At 48.8% G+C, this 20,031-nt stretch overlaps 1 protein-coding gene and 1 pseudogene across 1 annotated transcript in view; both read left to right on the top strand.

The window, feature by feature from the left end:
- The first annotated feature begins 4,722 nt into the window (after positions 1-4,722).
- On the top strand, positions 4,723-6,357 carry LOC133338970 (zinc finger protein 84-like; annotated as a pseudogene).
- Positions 6,358-11,061: 4,704 nt separating this feature from the next.
- Positions 11,062-20,031, top strand: part of LOC133363022 (zinc finger protein 91-like) — a 31,589-nt gene continuing 22,619 nt past the window's right edge. Inside the window, exons 1-2 of the mRNA XM_061582033.1 lie at positions 11,062-11,092; positions 11,405-11,471. The gene's annotated coding sequence lies outside the window, so the exon portion shown is untranslated. The remainder of the gene's footprint in view (positions 11,093-11,404; positions 11,472-20,031) is intronic.

Here is a 20,031-nt window from a genome sequence, read left to right as displayed (position 1 = left end):
AGCTGTGTGTACGTGTGTGTGTGTGTGTAGCTGTGTGTACGTGTGTGTGTGTGTAGCTGTGTGTACGGGTGTGTGTGTGTGTAGCTGAGTGTACGTGTGTGTGTAGCTGAGTGTACGTGTGTGTGTGTGTAGCTGAGTGTACGTGTGTGTGTGTGTAGCTGAGTGTACGTGTGTGTGTGTGTAGCTGAGTGTACGTGTGTGTGTGTGTGTAGCTGTGTGTACGTGTGTGTGTGTGTGTAGCTGTGTGTACGTGTGTGTGTAGCTGTGTGTACGTGTGTGTGTAGCTAAGTGTGTGTGTGTGTAGCTGAGTGTGTGTGTGTAGCTGTGTGTACCTGTGTGTGTGTGTGTATAGCTGAGTGTACGTGTGTGTGTAGCTGTGTGTATGTGTGTGTGTGTTTAGCTGTGTGTGTGTGTGTGTAGCTGTGTGTACGTGTGTGTGTGTGTGTGTAGCTGAGTGTACGTGTGTGTGTGTAGCTGTGTGTACGTGTGTGTGTGTAGCTGTGTGTACGTGTGTGTGTGTGTAGCTGAGTGTACGTGTGTGTGTAGCTGTGTGTACGTGTGTGTGTGTAGCTGAGTGTGTGTGTGTATAGCTGAGTGTACGTGTGTGTGTGTAGCTGTGTGTACGTGTGTGTGTGTATAGCTGAGTGTACGTGTGTGTGTGTAGCTGTGTGTATGTGTGTGTGTGTTTAGCTGTGTGTGTGTGTAGCTGAGTGTACGTGTGTGTGTGTAGCTGTGGGGAGCAATAGTGTAGCGGTTAGCGCGCTGCGCTATGAACCTGGCGACCCGGGTTCGATTCCCGCTCACGGCCAACACCAGTGACGATTATCTGAACCGGTCCTGGGCCTCCCCTAGGTCGACTCAGCCTTAAATGAGTACCTGGTGCGGTGTGTAAACGTCGCCACTGGGGAGACAAAGGCGGTCGGGCGTGGTGCTGGCCACCCACCCCCTCGTGTGCCGTTCTGGCCTTCATAGGTGCTCGCTAACAGCACTTGACCCTACAGTCTGTTAAGGCTATACGGGGATCTTTGTAGCTGAGTGTACGTGTAGCTGTGTGTACGTGTGTGTGTGTAGCTGTGTGTGTAGCTGTGTGTACGTGTGTGTGTGTAGCTGTGTGTACGTGTGTGTGTGTAGCTGTGTGTACGTGTGTGTGTGTAGCTGTGTGTACGTGTGTGTGTGTAGCTGTGTGTACGTGTGTGTGTGTGTAGCTGTGTGTACGTGTGTGTGTGTGTAGCTGTGTGTACGTGTGTGTGTAGCTGTGTGTACGTGTGTGTGTGTAGTGTGTTAGTGTGTGTGTGTAGCTGTGTGTACGGTGTGTGTGTGTAGCTGTGTGTACGTGTGTGTGTGTGTAGCTGTGTGTACGTGTGTGTGTGTAGCTGTGTGTAGTGTGTGTGTAGCTGTGTGTACGTGTGTGTGTGTAGCTGTGTGTACGTGTGTGTGTGTGTAGCTGTGTGTCGTGTGTGTGTGTTGTGTGTGTGTGTAGCTGTGTGTACGTGTGTAGCTGTGTGTACGTGTAGCTGTGTGTACGTGTGTAGCTGGTGGTGTGTAGCTGTGTAGCTGTGTGTGTGTGTAGCTGTGTGTGTAGCTGTGTAGCTGTGTGTGTGTGGTGTGTGTACGTGTGTACGTGTGTGTGTGTAGTGTGTAGTGTGTGTGTAGCTGTGTGTGTGTAGCTGTGTGTACTGTGTGTGTGTTAAACACACGGCACTCTTCCTCTTGGCGTTGCAGCTCTCTTCACTGCTGGTTGAGTTGGCGTGATGCTCGCCGTCGGCGGTGTGCGATGATTCCGTCATCAGATAGCGCGCGCAGCTTGTCTGATGGTCGCCGCTCCTCACTCTGGCATTGGTTCCCAGCTGGTGCTGGTCGGTGTGTATGTGGGTCGAACCCACGGCGCTCTCGCTGGCGCTGACACTCTTGCTCATGGGCGGCTGGTCAGGCTCTTTCCACTGCTCCGTGCTCTCTCCTTGATCGTGCAGCTGCCAGCTTCACACGGACACCTGCCCTTACTTCAGGGCTTGCGCTGGCTCAGGCTCTTTCCACTGCTCCGTGCTCTCTCCTTTCTCTCTCCTTGCTTTCGCCCTTGGCGTGCAGCTGCCAGTTTTGCACTGGCATTGTGTTACCTCTCCCGCCCTCACTTCGGGGCTTCGCCTTGTCGTTGCTCAACTTTCGTGCTCTCCACCCTTCTTCTAAGAGGGCTGCTGCTGTGAGCTGCTCGTCGCTGGCTGGATCACTTACTCTCAAAACTTGTAAATTGTATTAGCACACCTCTTACGCAACTCTGATAGCTTGGTACAATACAACTTATCGCAAACCCTCGATTCCACAAGCGACTCAAAACATCAGGATGAATGTAGAATAAACTTTCAGCGATACTCTGTCAGTTCATACCGAACTCAGCTCTTAACAACACATCGTCCCTTCGCTCCACGAGACACGACACCCATGGTTGATCTCGAGGCCATGCCCCGGAGTTTGCCCCTTTGCAAGACTGAATTGCATGATCTGTGTCGTTGGTTATATCTGAAATTCCCTCCCCTCTCTGTGCGTCTCTTGCGAGAGAAAAAAAACAGATGCCCTCTGTCACCGTCCTCTCTCCGCCGGCCGCGCCTGAATGCCCCCCCCCCTTCCCTTGATGACCCCGGATGGGCTGTTTTCCGTCTAAGTTTATGCTTGTTGGCATCCCCCCCCCCTTCGTTGTGTTTGTTAGCTCAAGGCCAGACACCCTTCATACGTAATTGTGGCTGCCATGTGTTTTGTGTCAAATTGTTGGAAGACAAAGGTGGCCGGGGAGGCTTTGATTCCATGGAATACATATTATCCGGTCTTGTGTGTGTTGGACCTATTTCTTGTACCTCTTATGAGTTACCCCGGGTCTAATATCTCGTGGTTATTATTTGGTTCATGTTTAACCAAGAACCAAGATTCGTAATGCCCCTCGTTGTTACCATTATTCCGAGGGTTTTGCCAAGCTTTGTTGTAAGTCTGTGTCACCAGGGATCGGTGTTTTATTTTGAGTTATATTTTGATATCCCGAGGCTGGAGATATAACCAAGCGCTCACTTTCTTGTCTACCAGAATGCACATTCCTTGGTTCTCTTGGTGAAGTTACATGGATAGAAAGATACAATACAAAATGATATACGAGTTGAATAAGGGTGAAATAAAATAAATAATAAACAGGACCCTGCGGGGTGGGCTGGTAGGAACGAATATCAAAGAATATAAACATAATGTATTATTACACTTGTTTAGCCAGGAAAGCCCCACTGGAGGTTTTTGTAGGGTCCTGCCAAGTGTTTGCAGTAGGGGGCGATGTTGCTACACCTAATCGGACGATACGAAGGGAGAATTTGAGGCCTATTTCTAGGCTTTAGGCCTAGCTGTAGGCTTTAGGTCGCTGTGAGTTAATATTTAATTTAAATGTTTTAATTATTAATGTAAAAGCTTGAAATTTAAATGTTTCTATTTTAAAAAATCAGGGAATGTAACATTGTGAAACATTAACTCCCTTTCACACACGCGGGGGTACGATACGAAGGGAGAGTTTCAGGCCTAGTTCTAGGCTTTAGGCCTAGCTGTAGGCTTTAGGGCGCTGTGAGTTTTTTAATTTAATTTCAAAGTTTTAATTAAAAGCTATCTCAGGGAATTATAAGGAATGTTACACGTGTTAGCCAGGAAAGCCTCATAATTTAATGTTTTAATTAAAAGCTATCTGAGGGAATTATAAGGGAATGTTACACTTGTTTAGCCAGGATAGCGTCACTGAGTCTCAAGGTTTTTTGTAGGGTCATGCCAAGTGTTTGCAGTAGGGGGCGATGTTGCTACACGGACGGACGGACGGACAAATGGACAAACGGACGGATGATATAATCTATTGGTGTTGGTCCACTTCGTTCCTACCAGTATAAAGCCGCTCATATAGACTGCAGTCTATAACGTCGATTTGTTTCTTTTGACGAGTTTTCAAACTTTTGCCGTTAAAGAAAATGCGAGTTGTAACGTCCGTTTGTCTCTGCTATGTGCTCTGGAGATTTGTTTGTGAACTGTCCAAAACGTCCGGGGAGGTCATGTCATATGGTTCATCTGCCAGCCTGGAGATTTCCAGATAGTCGCGAACCCCTCTTTGCCCCGAAGTTTGTTGTTTAATGACCTCCAGATGCTTGGTGTGGTTTGAGGGGTAGCGGAGTTGAGTGTTGGTTTCATTTATTAATTATTTAAGGAAAAAATGGGTTCGAATTATTCTCAATATATATTTTGGAAAGGTCTATATATACAACACACATCTAAGTTGCGATTGAGCATGAATTTATGAATTTCTGCACAACACAAATAGTATTATTTTCAACACCTTTTGCTATGTCAACTGAATTTAGCTTTCATAAATATTCCTTTGTAGCCAGACAGCCGAAATTTGTGACCAATTTGCCCTCTCATTGTGTGCCATAACAGCCCGCGTGATGAATTTGGGAAGCTTTTTCACTATATCATGAATATATAAATAAGTATTGACGTGTAAGTCACGTGTGACTGTGTATATGCATTCCTCTGTGCATCGATACTGACGTGTAGATATTTTTTTTTCTGTCTGCAACTGACGCTTCCTCTGTACTTTCCTCTGCAGAATTGGTCTGATGGAGCAAAGGCACTCGGCGCAGCTCGGTGCGACAAGGCAACAATGCGACCGGTGTTCATACAGCACGAATTGTCCTGAACATTTGACACGGCACCATGAGAACACACACGGGAGAGAAACCCTTCAAGTGCAGTGTGTGTGGGAGGGCGTTTGCACGGTCATCTACTCTTGTAACACACCAGAGAACACACACGGGAGAGAAACCCTGCAAGTGCAGTGTGTGTGGAAGGCGTTTTCAGATTCATCTACTCTTGTAACACACCAGAGAACACACACGGGAGAGAAACCCTTCAAGTGCAGTGTATGTGGGAAGGCGTTTGCAAAGTCATCTGCTCTTGTAGTACACCAGAGAACACACACGGGAGAGAAACCCTTCAAGTGCAGTGTGTGTGGGAAGGCGTTTGCAAAGTCATCTACTCTTGTAGAACACCAGAGAACACACACGGGAGAGAAACCCTGCAAGTGCAGTGTGTGTGGGAAGGCGTTTTCAGATTCAGCTCATCTTGTAAAACACCAGAGAACACACACGGGAGAGAAACCCTTCAAGTGCAGTGTATGTCGGAAGGCGTTTGCACTTTCATCTACTCTTGCAACACACCAGAGAACACACACGGGAGAAAAACCCTTCAAGTGCAGTGTGTGTGGGAAGGCGTTTGCACAGTCATATGTTCTTGTAGAACACCAGAGAACACACACGGGAGAGAAACCATTCAAGTGCAGTGTGTGTGGAAGGCGTTTACAAAGTCATCTACTCTTGTAACACACCAGAGAACACACACGGGAGAGAAAACCCTTCAAGTGCAGTGTGTGTGGGAAGGCGTTTGCACTTTCATCTACTCTTGTAAAACACCAGAGAACACACACGGGAGAAAAACCCTTCAAGTGCAGTGTGTGTGGGAAGGCATTTTCACATTCATCTACTCTTGTAAAACACCAGAGAACACACACGGGAGAAAAACCCTTCAAGTGCAGTGTGTGTGGGAAGGCGTTTTTAGATTCATCTCATCGTGCAAAACACCAGAGAACACACACGGGAGAGGAACCCTTCAAGTGCAGTGTGTGTGGAAGGCGTTTGCACTTTCATCTACTCTTGCAACACACAAGAGAACACACACGGGAGAAAAACCCTTCAAACGCAGTGTGTGTGTGAAGGCGTTTGCACAGTTATCTGCTCTTGTAGCACACCAGAGAACACACTCTGGAGAGAAACCCTTCAAGTGCAGTGTGTGTGGGAAGGCGTTTGCAATGTCATCTGCTCTTGTAGCACACCAGAGAACACACACGGGAGAGAACCCTGGACGTGCAGTGTGTGTGGGAAGGCGTTTGCAAGTTCATCGACTCTTAAAAACACCAGAGAACACACAAGCATCATAATATCCACAAGGAGCGGAGTCTGATATCAGCTTGTGAAAGTCAAAGTGCCTCAATGAGCCCATCTCTCATGAAACAAGAACCGGAAGAAAATCCCAGCTTGGAAACTTTTAAAGGTATCGAGGTGAAATTTGAAGAGGTGAAGGTGAAATGTGAAGAAGTGATGGTGAAGAGCGAAGAAGTGAAGGTAAAATGTGAAGATGAAGATTCAATTCCAAAATCGGACTTTCACATCGATGGAGGCAACGTGAAGCAGGAGGAGAATTCTGACTGTGAGGCAGAGCGAGGCAACTCCCAGCAGTTTGTGGAAGTGGAGGTGTGGGTGGACTTCCTCCGAGACAATACAAAGTCAAATGGAGACCCGGGGAGATGCGTAAGCCATAGACCAGTGGTTCTTAACCTGGGTTCGATCGAGCCCCAGGGGTTCGGTGAGTCAGTCTCAGGGGTTCGGCGGAGGTTAAGACACACACCTGACTCGTATGATTGTGCACCAGTAAAACATGTACCTATGTTTTGAATTTGAAAAAATAATTTTATTTTTCCATTTAAGAAGGGTTCTGTGAATGTGCATATGAAACTGGTGGGGTTCAGTATCTCCAACAAGGTTAAGAACCACTGCCTTAGACGATGCCGCTCCAATAGATGCACCTTTGTCACAGGCCTTTAATGAAAAGAATGTGAAGTTGAACACTCGGTTCCCTAGGTTCAACCTGCAGGGTAAGAGCGGCCAGTCGTTGTGGACCTGTGTGTTGGGTAGATCTCTAACCAGGAGCGAGAGCCAATAAGCTCCCAAGCATTCACTATGTTATCATAATGCATTTATATTGTGCTTGCTTAATTGCCTCGGCAATTAGTAGTTTTGTATCGTTTCTCGTCTCAAACACTCGAAGAGCATCCCCAAGTAGCAGCTGCCCCTGTGTGGCACAAGGTGGTGGCCCTGCACCGGCCTGCATGTGAACAAGAGCCTGTCAGTAGGGGGCGATGGTTGATGTGGCATCTTAGTTGTGGAGTTTGTAGGTAATGTTTAGAATTTGCTCAATTTTGACCCAGACGACAGCATCCAATGGCCTACTCGTTTTGAATGACACAATAGTATGTTGTACATACACTATTAAGCAGACAGTGTTTTTTGTTTATCTTGTTAATACGATGTAACCTGATGCAGCATATTTCAATGCAGTAATTTAACTTCGTAAAAATTATTGTCAATAATTTAGAATGAATACTTGTCGATTGTGTGCGTACATGTAACATTTTGTCTACAAGGGTCAAACATTGATTAAGTGATGTTAGGACAAAGTGTGTGTTTTTGGAGTAACCTGTACAGATCACTCAGGTGAGACTCATTGTTCTTGTGATACAGGTCAAAGAGTACTTTTGTGGTTTCAGGAAGCATCTCCCTCTGGAGCAACTCATTGTCTTTGAAATAGGAGCACACTCGGATCATTCATCAGTTACAAGGCAAACCACTTAAAAGTTACACATAGAGGAGGTACATTCTCTACAACACGAATTATAATTTTGCATTACGTGTTGACGTAGATTTTGTCTAACTCGGACTAGAAATGCTCCTTGCTGATTAACGTCTGGATGTCCGTAACTATCGGTTGAAACAAGCCCGGCTGCTGTTGAGACGCTGTGCACCAATAAGGGTCCACAGGTGGCTTGCACTGAATAATTGACGCACTCCCAGAAGTCCGTGCTAGTTATAGTTTGTGTAAAACATTCATTTGTTTCGTGGAGAGATTGATAAATGAAAGATGTTGTGTCTGCTGATCTGCTTCATAGCAAGGAGGTAATTCTAAGAGCCTATTTGAAATGCATTTTTGGTATAGATTTGTATTTGGTTACAAGGCAGAGCACATCTAGTAGATACATTCTCCACAACAACACTCATTAGAATTTTGCATGACGTCTTATATGTTGGCGAACTCGGACAAGAAATGGTCCTTGCCGATTAACGTCTGGATGTTGACAACCATGGGGTTGAAGCAAGCCTGATTGCCTGCGGTGCCCCCTCACAACCATTCACGGCTTTCGGCCAGGAAAGTCACGAAGAAAATTGCACATGAACGACGCATTCACGCCAACTCCCGATGCTCCATTTTGGAGTTTTAAAATGAAACAACTTGAATTGTATTATGTTTTAATTAGATAATTGTATTATATCATTTTACATCTGGAAGACTTAATTGAAAACAACATTTCGCGTGAATTATTTTCGTCGTTAAGTAGATGGCCTTACCGGGGTTCGGTTTGATGCGGACTTTCTCCTGGTTGGGATCGCGGGGTGGAGATAAGGCGACATAGAGCTGGCCGTGCCAGAAGACCGCCGTCTGCAGATCGATTCCAACGCGATCGAACGTCTGTCCCTGCTCCTCCGTCGTTCATGCAGGGGGCGCGTAGGTTTGCAGCGCCTCCTGCATGAAAACTAAGTAAAGTGCAGCGTTCATCACAGACAGATGAAGTTGTGTGCTTATATAAGAGTACTCGCGGGAAGTACCCGGTGTGAAATTTCCCACCTTTTATCGTAATATATAGGATACTAAGGCTAAGCACACCCGAGGATTGCACTTTTGTTGAAAAATGAAGTTGCAAATATTTGTCCATTATTGGCCAAAAACGGTATGCCGATATTCTATATTGGGACGTGCACATTTCATCATAAAATGTTCCACTTTTAATCTAATACATAGCATACTAAGGGTAAATACAATTGATGAATTAACTTTTTGTTGAAAAAAAAAGCTATGAAAATTTGGCTTATTTTGGTTAAACCGGCATAAGTAAGTATCCCTGATTTTATTTTTGGGGCGTGAAAATTTAATCGTGAAATTTTCCACTTTTAAAGTAATATAGAGCATACTAATGCTTAACAAAATGGAGGAATTCACTTTTTCTTGAAAAATCTAGCTATGAAAATTGAGCAAATTTTGACCAAGAACGGCATTGGTAAAGTATGCCGATTTGATCTTTTTACTTCAAATTTCATTGTGAAATTTCCCACTTTTAATGTAATATAGAGGCTACTCAGTCTAAACACAACCGAGGAAATGCACTTTTTGTTTCAAAATACAGCTGTAAAAATTGGTTCAATTTTTGCCAAAAACGGCAGAGGTTAGCATGCCGATTTTCTGTTGGGGTCGTGAACATTTCATCGTGAAATGTTCCACTTTTAATCTAATACATAGCATACTAAGGCTAAATACAATGGAGCCAATTAACTTTCGTCCGAAAATAAATCTGTGAAAGTTGGGCTTATTGAGCCTAAAAACGGCACAGTATGCCGATTAACTTTTCTATATTCGAAAAGTTAATTCATGAAATTCCCCACTTTTTAACGTAATATATGGGCTACTCAGGCTAAACACAACCAAGGAATGCACTTTTCGTTGCAAAAAAAGCTAAAAAAATTGGATCGATTTTGCCAAAAACGGCCTAGGTTAGTATGGCGATTTTCCTTTTATGGACGTGAAAATGTCATCGTGAAATGTCCCACTTTTAAAGTAATATAGAGCATACTAATGCTTAACAAAATGGAGGAGTTAACTTTTTCTTGGAAAATCTAGCTATGAAAATGTAGCAAATTTTGGCCAAGAACGCCATTGGTAAAGTATGCCGATTTGATCTTTTTACTTCAAATTTCATGGTCAAATTTCCCACTTTTAATGTAATTTATAGGCTAATCATGCTCAACACAACCGAGGAATGCACTTTTTATTTAAAAATACAGCTGTAAAAATTCGTTTCAATTTTAGCCAAAAACGGCAGAGGTTTAGTATGTCGATTTTCTGTTTGGGACATGAACATTTCATCGTGAAATTTTCCAATTTTAATCAAATACATAGCATACTAAGGCTAAATACAATGGAGCAATGAACCTTGTCGACAAATAAGGCTGTGAAAGTGTGGCCAATTTTGGCCGATTTAATTTTTTTACTTTAAAATTTCATGGTGAAATTTACCACTTTTTTTTACGTAATATATAGGATACTAAGGCTAAGCACACCCGAGGATTGCACTTTTGTTGAAAAATGAAGCTGTAAAAATTTGGCCATTATTGACCAAAAACGGCATTTTAATCTAATACATGGCATACTAAGGATAAATACAATAGAGGAATTAACTTTCGTCCAAAATAAAGCTGTCAAAAGTTTGGCTTATTGAGCCTAAAAACGGCACAGTATGCCGATGAACTTTTTTATATTCGAAAATTTCATGCATCAAATTCCCCACTTTTTAACGTAATATATGGGCTACTCAGGCTATAAACACAACCAAGGAATGCACTTTTCGTTGAAAAATAAAGCCATGAAAATTGGGCCAATTTTGCCAAAAAACGGCCGAGGTTCGTATGGCGATTTTCTTTTCATGAAAATGTCATCGTGACATGTCGCCAGCGGTGTGCTGGAGAGCCAAGCCACGACGTCTACAAAGTGCTGCTCACAGCGAGTAGCAGCACCGGTGCAGGTCGTCACGGCACACACAGAGGGGGTGGTGGGTGGCCAGCACCACGCCCGGCCGCCTTTGTCTCCCCAGTGCTGGCGATGTTGACACACCGCACCGGGGACTCGTTTGAGGCTGAGTCGACGTAGGGGAGGCTCAGGACCGGCTCAGAAAGTGTCTCTGGCGGCGTTGGCCACGAGCGGGAATGGAACTCGGCTGGTCGGTGCGGAGCGCAGCGCTCACCACGTCACTGCCGCTCCCCTTCTGTCAACAAACTTGAACTCTGACCCAGCCCTCTGACGTCACAGCGCCGCGTGATCTCATCGGCGTCAAACGCAATGGGGAAGTGTGCCTCGCTAGTGACGTCATGTCACCTACCCCGACCACCGCGCTCTTGCGCGTGACGTCACCTCCGCTAGGCCGCTGCCGATGTCTGTCCCAGTGCCAATCCTTATTTGGGCAAAGCCACGCCCGGTGACTGGCGGCTCATTAACATAATTTATTCGTGAAAGTCGTCGCGAGTTGAGGGCCGCTCATTGTGGGAGGGGAGTGTCATCTTACCCCGCTAGTGACGTCATGTCACCTGCTGCTGCGTGACGTCACGAGGGACCAGAAAGTTGCCGCTCGGCCCGTGCACTGAAATCCGAGGTGAGAAATTCTCATCGCGGTTGTTGTGGTGGTTGTTGTTGTGGTGGTTGTGGTGGTGGTTGTGGTGGCTGTTGTTGTGTAGCGAGGTAGAGCCTCGCTCTCTCTCTCGTCGGGATGTCAATTGAGTAGCAGCAGCATGGAGGCGATGTGCAGGGTGGAACTTTACAACGCGGGCCTTGCCTCCTGCCCTCGCCTGGTCGCGTTCGCTTCAATTCTCTCGCTTAAGTTTAATTTGTCTTCACCCGGATCGCCACTTTGTACCTTTGTTTAAATATTCTATACTAACACCGGTTTTTTTCATATTTTTACCAGGCCACGCCCGCTTGAGCTGCTGTACCGCTCTTGTTTTCAGCAGCGACCTGCCCACAACAACAACAAGGTGAGGCTCGTCAACACGTGGCGGTGTTCACTCGACACGTGGCGGTGTTCACTCTAGACGCGTGGCGGTGTTCACTCGACACGTGGCGGTGTTCACTCTAGACGCGTGGCGGTGTTCACTCGACACGTGGCGGTGTTCACTCTAGACGCGTGGCGGTGTTCACTCGACACGTGGCGGTGTTCACTCTAGACGCGTGGCGGTGTCACTCGACACGTGGCGGTGTTCACTCTAGACGCGTGGCGGTGTTCACTCGACACGTGGCGGTGTTCACTCTAGACGCGTGGTGGTGTTCACTCGACACGTGGCGGTGTTCACTCTAGACGCGTGGCGGTGTTCACTCGACACGTGGCGGTGTTCACTCTAGACGCGTGGCGGTGTTCACTCGACACGTGGCGGTGTTCACTCTAGACGCGTGGTGGTGTTCACTCGACACGTGGCGGTGTTCACTCTAGACGCGTGGTGGTGTTCACTCGACACGTGGCGGTGTTCACTCTAGACGCGTGGCGGTGTTCACTCGACACGTGGCGGTGTTCACTCTAGACGCGTGGCGGTGTTCACTCGACACGTGGCTGGTGTTCACTCTAGACGCGTGGCGGTGTTCACTCTAGACGCGTGGCGGTGTTCACTCTAGACGCGTGGCGGTGTTCACTCTAGACGCGTGGCGGTGTTCACTCTAGACGCGTGGCGGTGTTCACTCTAGACGCGTGGCGGTGTTCACTCTAGACGCGTGGCGGTGTTCACTCTAGACGCGTGGCGGTGTTCACTCTAGACGCGTGGCGGTGTTCACTCTAGACGCGTGGCGGTGTTCACTCTAGACGCGTGGCGGTGTTCACTCTAGACGCGTGGCGGTGTTCACTCTAGACGCGTGGCGGTGTTCACTCTAGACGCGTGGCGGTTGTTCACTCTAGACGCGTGGCGGTGTTCACTCTAGACGCGTGGCGGTGTTCACTCTAGACGCGTGGCGGTGTTCACTCTAGACGCGTGGCGGTGTTCACTCTAGACGCGTGGCGGTGTTCACTCTAGACGCGTGGCGGTGTTCACTCTAGACGCGTGGCGGTGTTCACTCTAGACGCGTGGCGGTGTTCACTCTAGACGCGTGGCGGTGGTCACTCTAGACGCGTGGCGGTGTTCACTCTAGACGCGTGGCGGTGTTCACTCTAGACGCGTGGCGGTGTTCACTCTAGACGCGTGGCGGTGTTCACTCTAGACGCGTGGCGGTGTTCACTCTAGACGCGTGGCGGTGGTCACTCTAGACGCGTGGCGGTGTTCACTCTAGACGCGTGGCGGTGTTCACTCTAGACGCGTGGCGGTGTTCACTCTAGACGCGTGGCGGTGTTCACTCTAGACGCGTGGCGGTGTTCACTCTAGACGCGTGGCGGTGTTCACTCTAGACGCGTGGCGGTGTTCACTCTAGACGCGTGGCGGTGTTCACTCTAGGCACGTGGCGGTGTTCACTCTAGACACGTGGCGGTGTTCACTCTAGACGCGTGGCGGTGTTCACTCTAGACGCGTGGCGGTGTTCACTCTAGACACGTGGCGGTGTTCACTCTAGACACGTGGCGGTGTTCACTCTAGACACGTGGCGGTGTTCGCTCTAGACGCGTGGCGGTGTTCGCTCTAGACGCGTGGCGGTGTTCACTCTAGACGCGTGGCGGTGTTCACTCTAGACACGTGGCGGTGTTCACTCTAGACACGTGGCGGTGTTCACTCTAGACGCGTGGCGGTGTTCACTCTAGACGCGTGGCGGTGTTCACTCTAGACGCGTGGCGGTGTTCACTCTAGACGCGTGGCGGTGTTCACTCTAGACGCGTGGCGGTGTTCACTCTAGGCGCGTGGCGGTGTTCACTCTAGACACGTGGCGGTGTTCACTCTAGACGCGTGGCGGTGTTCACTCTAGACGCGTGGCGGTGTTCACTCTAGACGCGTGGCGGTGTTCACTCTAGACACGTGGCGGTGTTCACTCTAGACGCGTGGCGGTGTTCACTCTAGACGCGTGGCGGTGTTCACTCTAGACGCGTGGTGGTGTTCACTCTAGACACGTGGCGGTGTTCACTCTGGACACGTGGCGGTGTTCACTCTAGACACGTGGCGGTGTTCACTCTAGACACGTGGCGGTGTTCACTCTAGACGCGTGGCGGTGTTCACTCTAGACGCGTGGCGGTGTTCACTCTAGACGCGTGGCGGTGTTCACTCTAGACGCGTGCCGGTGTTCACTCTGGACGCGTGGCGGTGTTCACTCTGGACGCGTGGCGGTGTTCACTCTAGACGCGTGGCGGTGTTCACTCTGGACGCGTGGCGGTGTTCACTCTGGACGCGTGGCGGTGTTCACTCTAGACGCGTGGCGGTGTTCACTCTAGACGCGTGGCGGTGTTCACTCTAGACGCGTGGCGGTGTTCACTCTAGACGCGTGGCGGTGTTCACTCTAGACACGTGGTGGTGTTCACTCTAGATGCGTGGTGGTGTTCACTCTGGACGTGTGCCGGTGTTCACTCTGGACGCGTGGCGGTGTTCACTCTGGACGCGTGGCGGTGTTCACTCTGGACGCGTGGCGGTGTTCACTCTAGACGCGTGGCGGTGTTCACTCTAGACGCGTGGCGGTGTTCACTCTAGACGCGTGGCGGTGTTCACTCTAGACGCGTGGCGGTGTTCACTCTGGACACGTGGTGGTGTTCACTCTAGACACGTGGCGGTGTTCACTCTAGACGCGTGGCGGTGTTCACTCTGGACACGTGGCGGTGTTCACTCTGGACACGTGGCGGTGTTCACTCTAGACACGTGGCGGTGTTCACTCTAGACACGTGGCGGTGTTCACTCTAGACACGTGGCGGTGTTCACTCTAGACGCGTGGCGGTGTTCACTCTAGACGCGTGGCGGTGTTCACTCTAGACGCGTGGCGGTGTTCACTTTAGACGCGTGGCGGTGTTCACTCTAGACGCGTGGCGGTGTTCACTCTAGACGCGTGGCGGTGTTCACTCTAGACGCGTGGTGGTGTTCACTCTAGACGCGTGGCGGTGTTCACTCTAGACGCGTGGCGGTGTTCACTCTAGACGCGTGGCGGTGTTCACTCTAGACGCGTGGCGGTGTTCACTCTAGACGCGTGGCGGTGTTCACTCTCTGCATGTCGAGATGGGGACAACCGGGGGTCAGGGTCGGGATCGAACCCACGACTTCCTGTATACCAGGAGAGGTAGTTAACACCACGGGGAGAGAGACGCAGCCTCGGCGATGTTGATTGATCCTCAATGAATTTCTTGGTGGAGTAAGGAAGCATTAATACACCACCACCTGTGAGCCATGCCAGTGTGTGACAGTGTAAAGTTTGTGTTTGCAGTAAATTCTATTAACTCTATTGAACAGGGAGGTTATATCAAAGCTGTAGTTTGTTTTTTGTTTTCCTCTGGAGCTCTTTGTAAGAATGGAAACAGTCAAGAAGTTAACACAGCACACACATGCAGCTGAAGTCAGATCTGTTCATCCCAGCATTCAAGGACATCGTGAGCCTGGCTGGCTTCACACCTGTTGTATATGTTGGGCCTTGAAAAATTAATTAAAAATAATAAAAATTAAATGTAAATAGGAAAAATGTGTAATTATCCGAAATTATGCTAATTAGGGAGGTGATCCTATAAAGTTATGCAACTGTATGCAATTATGCTAATGTATGCAGTTATGATAATTATGCTTATCTTCGTTGCCTAGGGTCGTATTATCACTCGGGATAATACAATTAGTCTCGTTTTAACATTTACTGATTGTGTCTTCGTGTCTCCAAATTCAAATCTCACCGCAGGATACAGTTCTCATATTTGAGATCATTACGCATGAACTTAGGAAGGCACCACTCGGACTCTTTTGTGTTAAGAAATTTAAATTTCTAACCAAAAACATAACTTTAATATTCGAAATCTTATGCTTGGAATTGTCAACACAGTACCCCTGGAGATGTTCTCATTGATCCGTACATTTAACCCTCAATGATTACGTTGTTTACTGGGTAACAGAACATTCGATTAATTCCTCAGAGTAACGCGAGCATATACGGCGATAGGAAGACGTCCTTAAACATGCATGCGACGATATTCATACGAACGGCAATAAAGAAACATTTCCCCAAAGCAAAAGTATACGTCAATTAATTCATTGGCAAGATTATGCAATCAACGAAAAGGAATGACAAAAATACTTCTGAACGACCGTATCCACGTAACTCAATGGGCAGTAAATGCTTTTCATCTTATTCGTCCCGATATGCGTGTTGTGTGCGTGTGTCTTCTTTTCCACTTGTTGACTTGGCGGATTACGCGGTACGGCGTTCCTTGTGCTGAAAATACCTCGGGATTCCCAGCAGGGCCGCTGGGACGGCGTGTGTGTGTGTAGCTGTGTGTACGTGTGTGTGTAGCTGTGTATGTGTGTGTAGCTGTGTGTACGTGTGTGTGTACGTGTGTGTAGCTGTGTGTACGTGTGCGTGTGTGTAGCTGTGTGTACGTGTGTGTAGCTGTGTGTACGTGTGTGTGTGTGTAGCTGTGTGTACGTGTGTGTGTGTGTGTGTAGCTGTGTGTACGTGTGTGTAGCTGTGTGTACGTGTGTGTGTAGCTGTGTGTACGTGTGTGTGTGTAGCTGTGTGTAGCTGTGTGTACGTGTGTGTGTGTAGCTGTGTGTACGTGTGTGTGTGTAGCTGTGTGTACGTGTGTGTGTGTAGCTGTGTGTACGTGTGTGTGTGTGTGTAGCTGTGTGTACGTGTGTGTGTGTGTAGCTGTGTGTACGGGTGTGTGTGTGTGTAGCTGAGTGTACGTGTGTGTGTAGCTGAGTGTACGTGTGTGTGTGTGTAGCTGAGTGTACGTGTGTGTGTGTGTAGCTGAGTGTACGTGTGTGTGTGTGTAGCTGAGTGTACGTGTGTGTGTGTGTGTAGCTGTGTGTACGTGTGTGTGTGTGTGTAGCTGTGTGTACGTGTGTGTGTAGCTGTGTGTACGTGTGTGTGTGTAGCTAAGTGTGTGTGTGTGTAGCTGAGTGTGTGTGTGTGTAGCTGTGTGTACCTGTGTGTGTGTGTGTATAGCTGAGTGTACGTGTGTGTGTGTAGCTGTGTGTATGTGTGTGTGTGTTTAGCTGTGTGTGTGTGTGTGTAGCTGTGTGTACGTGTGTGTGTGTGTGTGTAGCTGAGTGTACGTGTGTGTGTGTAGCTGTGTGTACGTGTGTGTGTGTGTAGCTGTGTGTACGTGTGTGTGTGTGTAGCTGAGTGTACGTGTGTGTGTGTAGCTGTGTGTACGTGTGTGTGTGTAGCTGAGTGTGTGTGTGTATAGCTGAGTGTACGTGTGTGTGTGTAGCTGTGTGTACGTGTGTGTGTGTGTATAGCTGAGTGTACGTGTGTGTGTGTAGCTGTGTGTATGTGTGTGTGTGTTTAGCTGTGTGTGTGTGTAGCTGAGTGTACGTGTGTGTGTGTAGCTGTGGGGAGCAATAGTGTAGCGGTTAGCGCGCTGCGCTATGAACCTGGCGACCCGGGTTCGATTCCCGCTCACGGCCAACACCAGTGACGATTATCTGAACCGGTCCTGGGCCTCCCCTAGGTCGACTCAGCCTTAAATGAGTACCTGGTGCGGTGTGTAAACGTCGCCACTGGGGAGACAAAGGCGGTCGGGCGTGGTGCTGGCCACCCACCCCCTCGTGTGCCGTTCTGGCCTTCATAGGTGCTCGCTAACAGCACTTGACCCTACAGTCTGTTAAGGCTATACGGGGATCTTTGTAGCTGAGTGTACGTGTAGCTGTGTGTACGTGTGTGTGTGTAGCTGTGTGTGTAGCTGTGTGTACGTGTGTGTGTGTAGCTGTGTGTACGTGTGTGTGTGTAGCTGTGTGTACGTGTGTGTGTGTAGCTAAGTGTGTGTGTGTGTAGCTGAGTGTGTGTGTGTGTAGCTGTGTGTACCTGTGTGTGTGTGTGTATAGCTGAGTGTACGTGTGTGTGTGTAGCTGTGTGTATGTGTGTGTGTGTTTAGCTGTGTGTGTGTGTGTGTAGCTGTGTGTACGTGTGTGTGTGTGTGTGTAGCTGAGTGTACGTGTGTGTGTGTAGCTGTGTGTACGTGTGTGTGTGTGTAGCTGTGTGTACGTGTGTGTTGTGTAGTGAGTGTACGTGTGTGTAGCTGTGTGTACGTGTGTGTGTGTAGCTGAGTGTGTGTGTGTATAGCTGAGTGTACGTGTGTGTGTGTAGCTGTGTGTACGTGTGTGTGTGTGTATAGCTGAGTGTACGTGTGTGTGTGTAGCTGTGTGTATGTGTGTGTGTGTTTAGCTGTGTGTGTGTGTAGCTGAGTGTACGTGTGTGTGTGTAGCTGTGGGGAGCAATAGTGTAGCGGTTAGCGCGCTGCGCTATGAACCTGGCGACCCGGGTTCGATTCCCGCTCACGGCCAACACCAGTGACGATTATCTGAACCGGTCCTGGGCCTCCCCTAGGTCGACTCAGCCTTAAATGAGTACCTGGTGCGGTGTGTAAACGTCGCCACTGGGGAGACAAAGGCGGTCGGGCGTGGTGCTGGCCACCCACCCCCTCGTGTGCCGTTCTGGCCTTCATAGGTGCTCGCTAACAGCACTTGACCCTACAGTCTGTTAAGGCTATACGGGATCTTTGTAGCTGAGTGTACGTGTAGCTGTGTGTACGTGTGTGTGTGTAGCTGTGTGTGTAGCTGTGTGTACGTGTGTGTGTGTAGCTGTGTGTACGTGTGTGTGTGTAGCTGTGTGTACGTGTGTGTGTGTGTAGCTGTGTGTACGTGTGTGTGTGTGTAGCTGTGTGTACGTGTGTGTGTGTGTAGCTGTGTGTACGTGTGTGTGTGTGTAGCTGTGTGTACGTGTGTGTGTAGCTGTGTGTACGTGTGTGTGTGTGTAGCTGTGTGTACGTGTGTGTGTGTGTAGCTGTGTGTACGTGTGTGTGTGTGTAGCTGTGTGTACGTGTGTGTGTGTGTAGCTGTGTGTACGTGTGTGTGTGTGTAGCTGTGTGTACGTGTGTGTGTGTAGCTGTGTGTACGTGTGTGTGTGTAGCTGTGTGTACGTGTGTGTGTGTGTAGCTGTGTGTTCGTGTGTGTGTGTGTTCGTGTGTGTGTGTGTAGCTGTGTGTACGTGTGTAGCTGTGTGTACGTGTGTAGCTGTGTGTACGTGTGTAGCTGTGTGTGTGTGTAGCTGTGTAGCTGTGTGTGTGTGTAGCTGTGTGTGTAGCTGTGTAGCTGTGTGTGTGTGTGGCTGTGTGTACGTGTGTGTACGTGTGTGTGTGTAGCTGTGTGTACGTGTGTGTGTGTAGCTGTGTGTGTGTGTAGCTGTGTGTACGTGTGTGTGTGTATTAAACACACGGCACTCTTCCTCTTGGCGTTGCAGCTCTCTTCACTGCTGGTTGAGTTGGCGTGATGCTCGCCGTCGGCGGTGTGCGATGATTCCGTCATCAGATAGCGCGCGCAGCTTGTCTGATGGTCGCCGCTCCTCACTCTGGCATTGGTTCCCAGCTGGTGCTGGTCGGTGTGTATGTGGGTCGAACCCACGGCGCTCTCGCTGGCGCTGACACTCTTGCTCATGGGCGGCTGGTCAGGCTCTTTCCACTGCTCCGTGCTCTCTCCTTGATCGTGCAGCTGCCAGCTTCACACGGACACCTGCCCTTACTTCAGGGCTTGCGCTGGCTCAGGCTCTTTCCACTGCTCCGTGCTCTCTCCTTTCTCTCTCCTTGCTTTCGCCCTTGGCGTGCAGCTGCCAGTTTTGCACTGGCATTGTGTTACCTCTCCCGCCCTCACTTCGGGGCTTCGCCTTGTCGTTGCTCAACTTTCGTGCTCTCCACCCTTCTTCTAAGAGGGCTGCTGCTGTGAGCTGCTCGTCGCTGGCTGGATCACTTACTCTCAAAACTTGTAAATTGTATTAGCACACCTCTTACGCAACTCTGATAGCTTGGTACAATACAACTTATCGCAAACCCTCGATTCCACAAGCGACTCAAAACATCAGGATGAATGTAGAATAAACTTTCAGCGATACTCTGTCAGTTCATACCGAACTCAGCTCTTAACAACACATCGTCCCTTCGCTCCACGAGACACGACACCCATGGTTGATCTCGAGGCCATGCCCCGGAGTTTGCCCCTTTGCAAGACTGAATTGCATGATCTGTGTCGTTGGTTATATCTGAAATTCCCTCCCCTCTCTGTGCGTCTCTTGCGAGAGAAAAAAAACAGATGCCCTCTGTCACCGTCCTCTCTCCGCGGCCGCGCCTGAATGCCCCCCCCCTTCCCTTGATGACCCCGGATGGGCTGTTTTCCGTCTAAGTTTATGCTTGTTGGCATCCCCCCCCCCTTCGTTGTGTTTGTTAGCTCAAGGCCAGACACCCTTCATACGTAATTGTGGCTGCCATGTGTTTGTGTCAAATTGTTGGAAGACAAAGGTGGCCGGGGAGGCTTTGATTCCATGGAATACATATTATCCGGTCTTGTGTGTGTTGGACCTATTTCTTGTACCTCTTATGAGTTACCCCGGGTCTAATATCTCGTGGTTATTATTTGGTTCATGTTTAACCAAGAACCAAGATTCGTAATGCCCCTCGTTGTT

This window comes from Lethenteron reissneri, unplaced genomic scaffold (assembly GCF_015708825.2).
Source record: "Lethenteron reissneri isolate LAM-NWPU_2019-01 unplaced genomic scaffold, ASM1570882v1 scaffold_1639, whole genome shotgun sequence".
Lineage (NCBI taxonomy): Eukaryota > Metazoa > Chordata > Hyperoartia > Petromyzontiformes > Petromyzontidae > Lethenteron > Lethenteron reissneri.
This window is presented reverse-complemented; position numbering and strand designations above follow the sequence as displayed.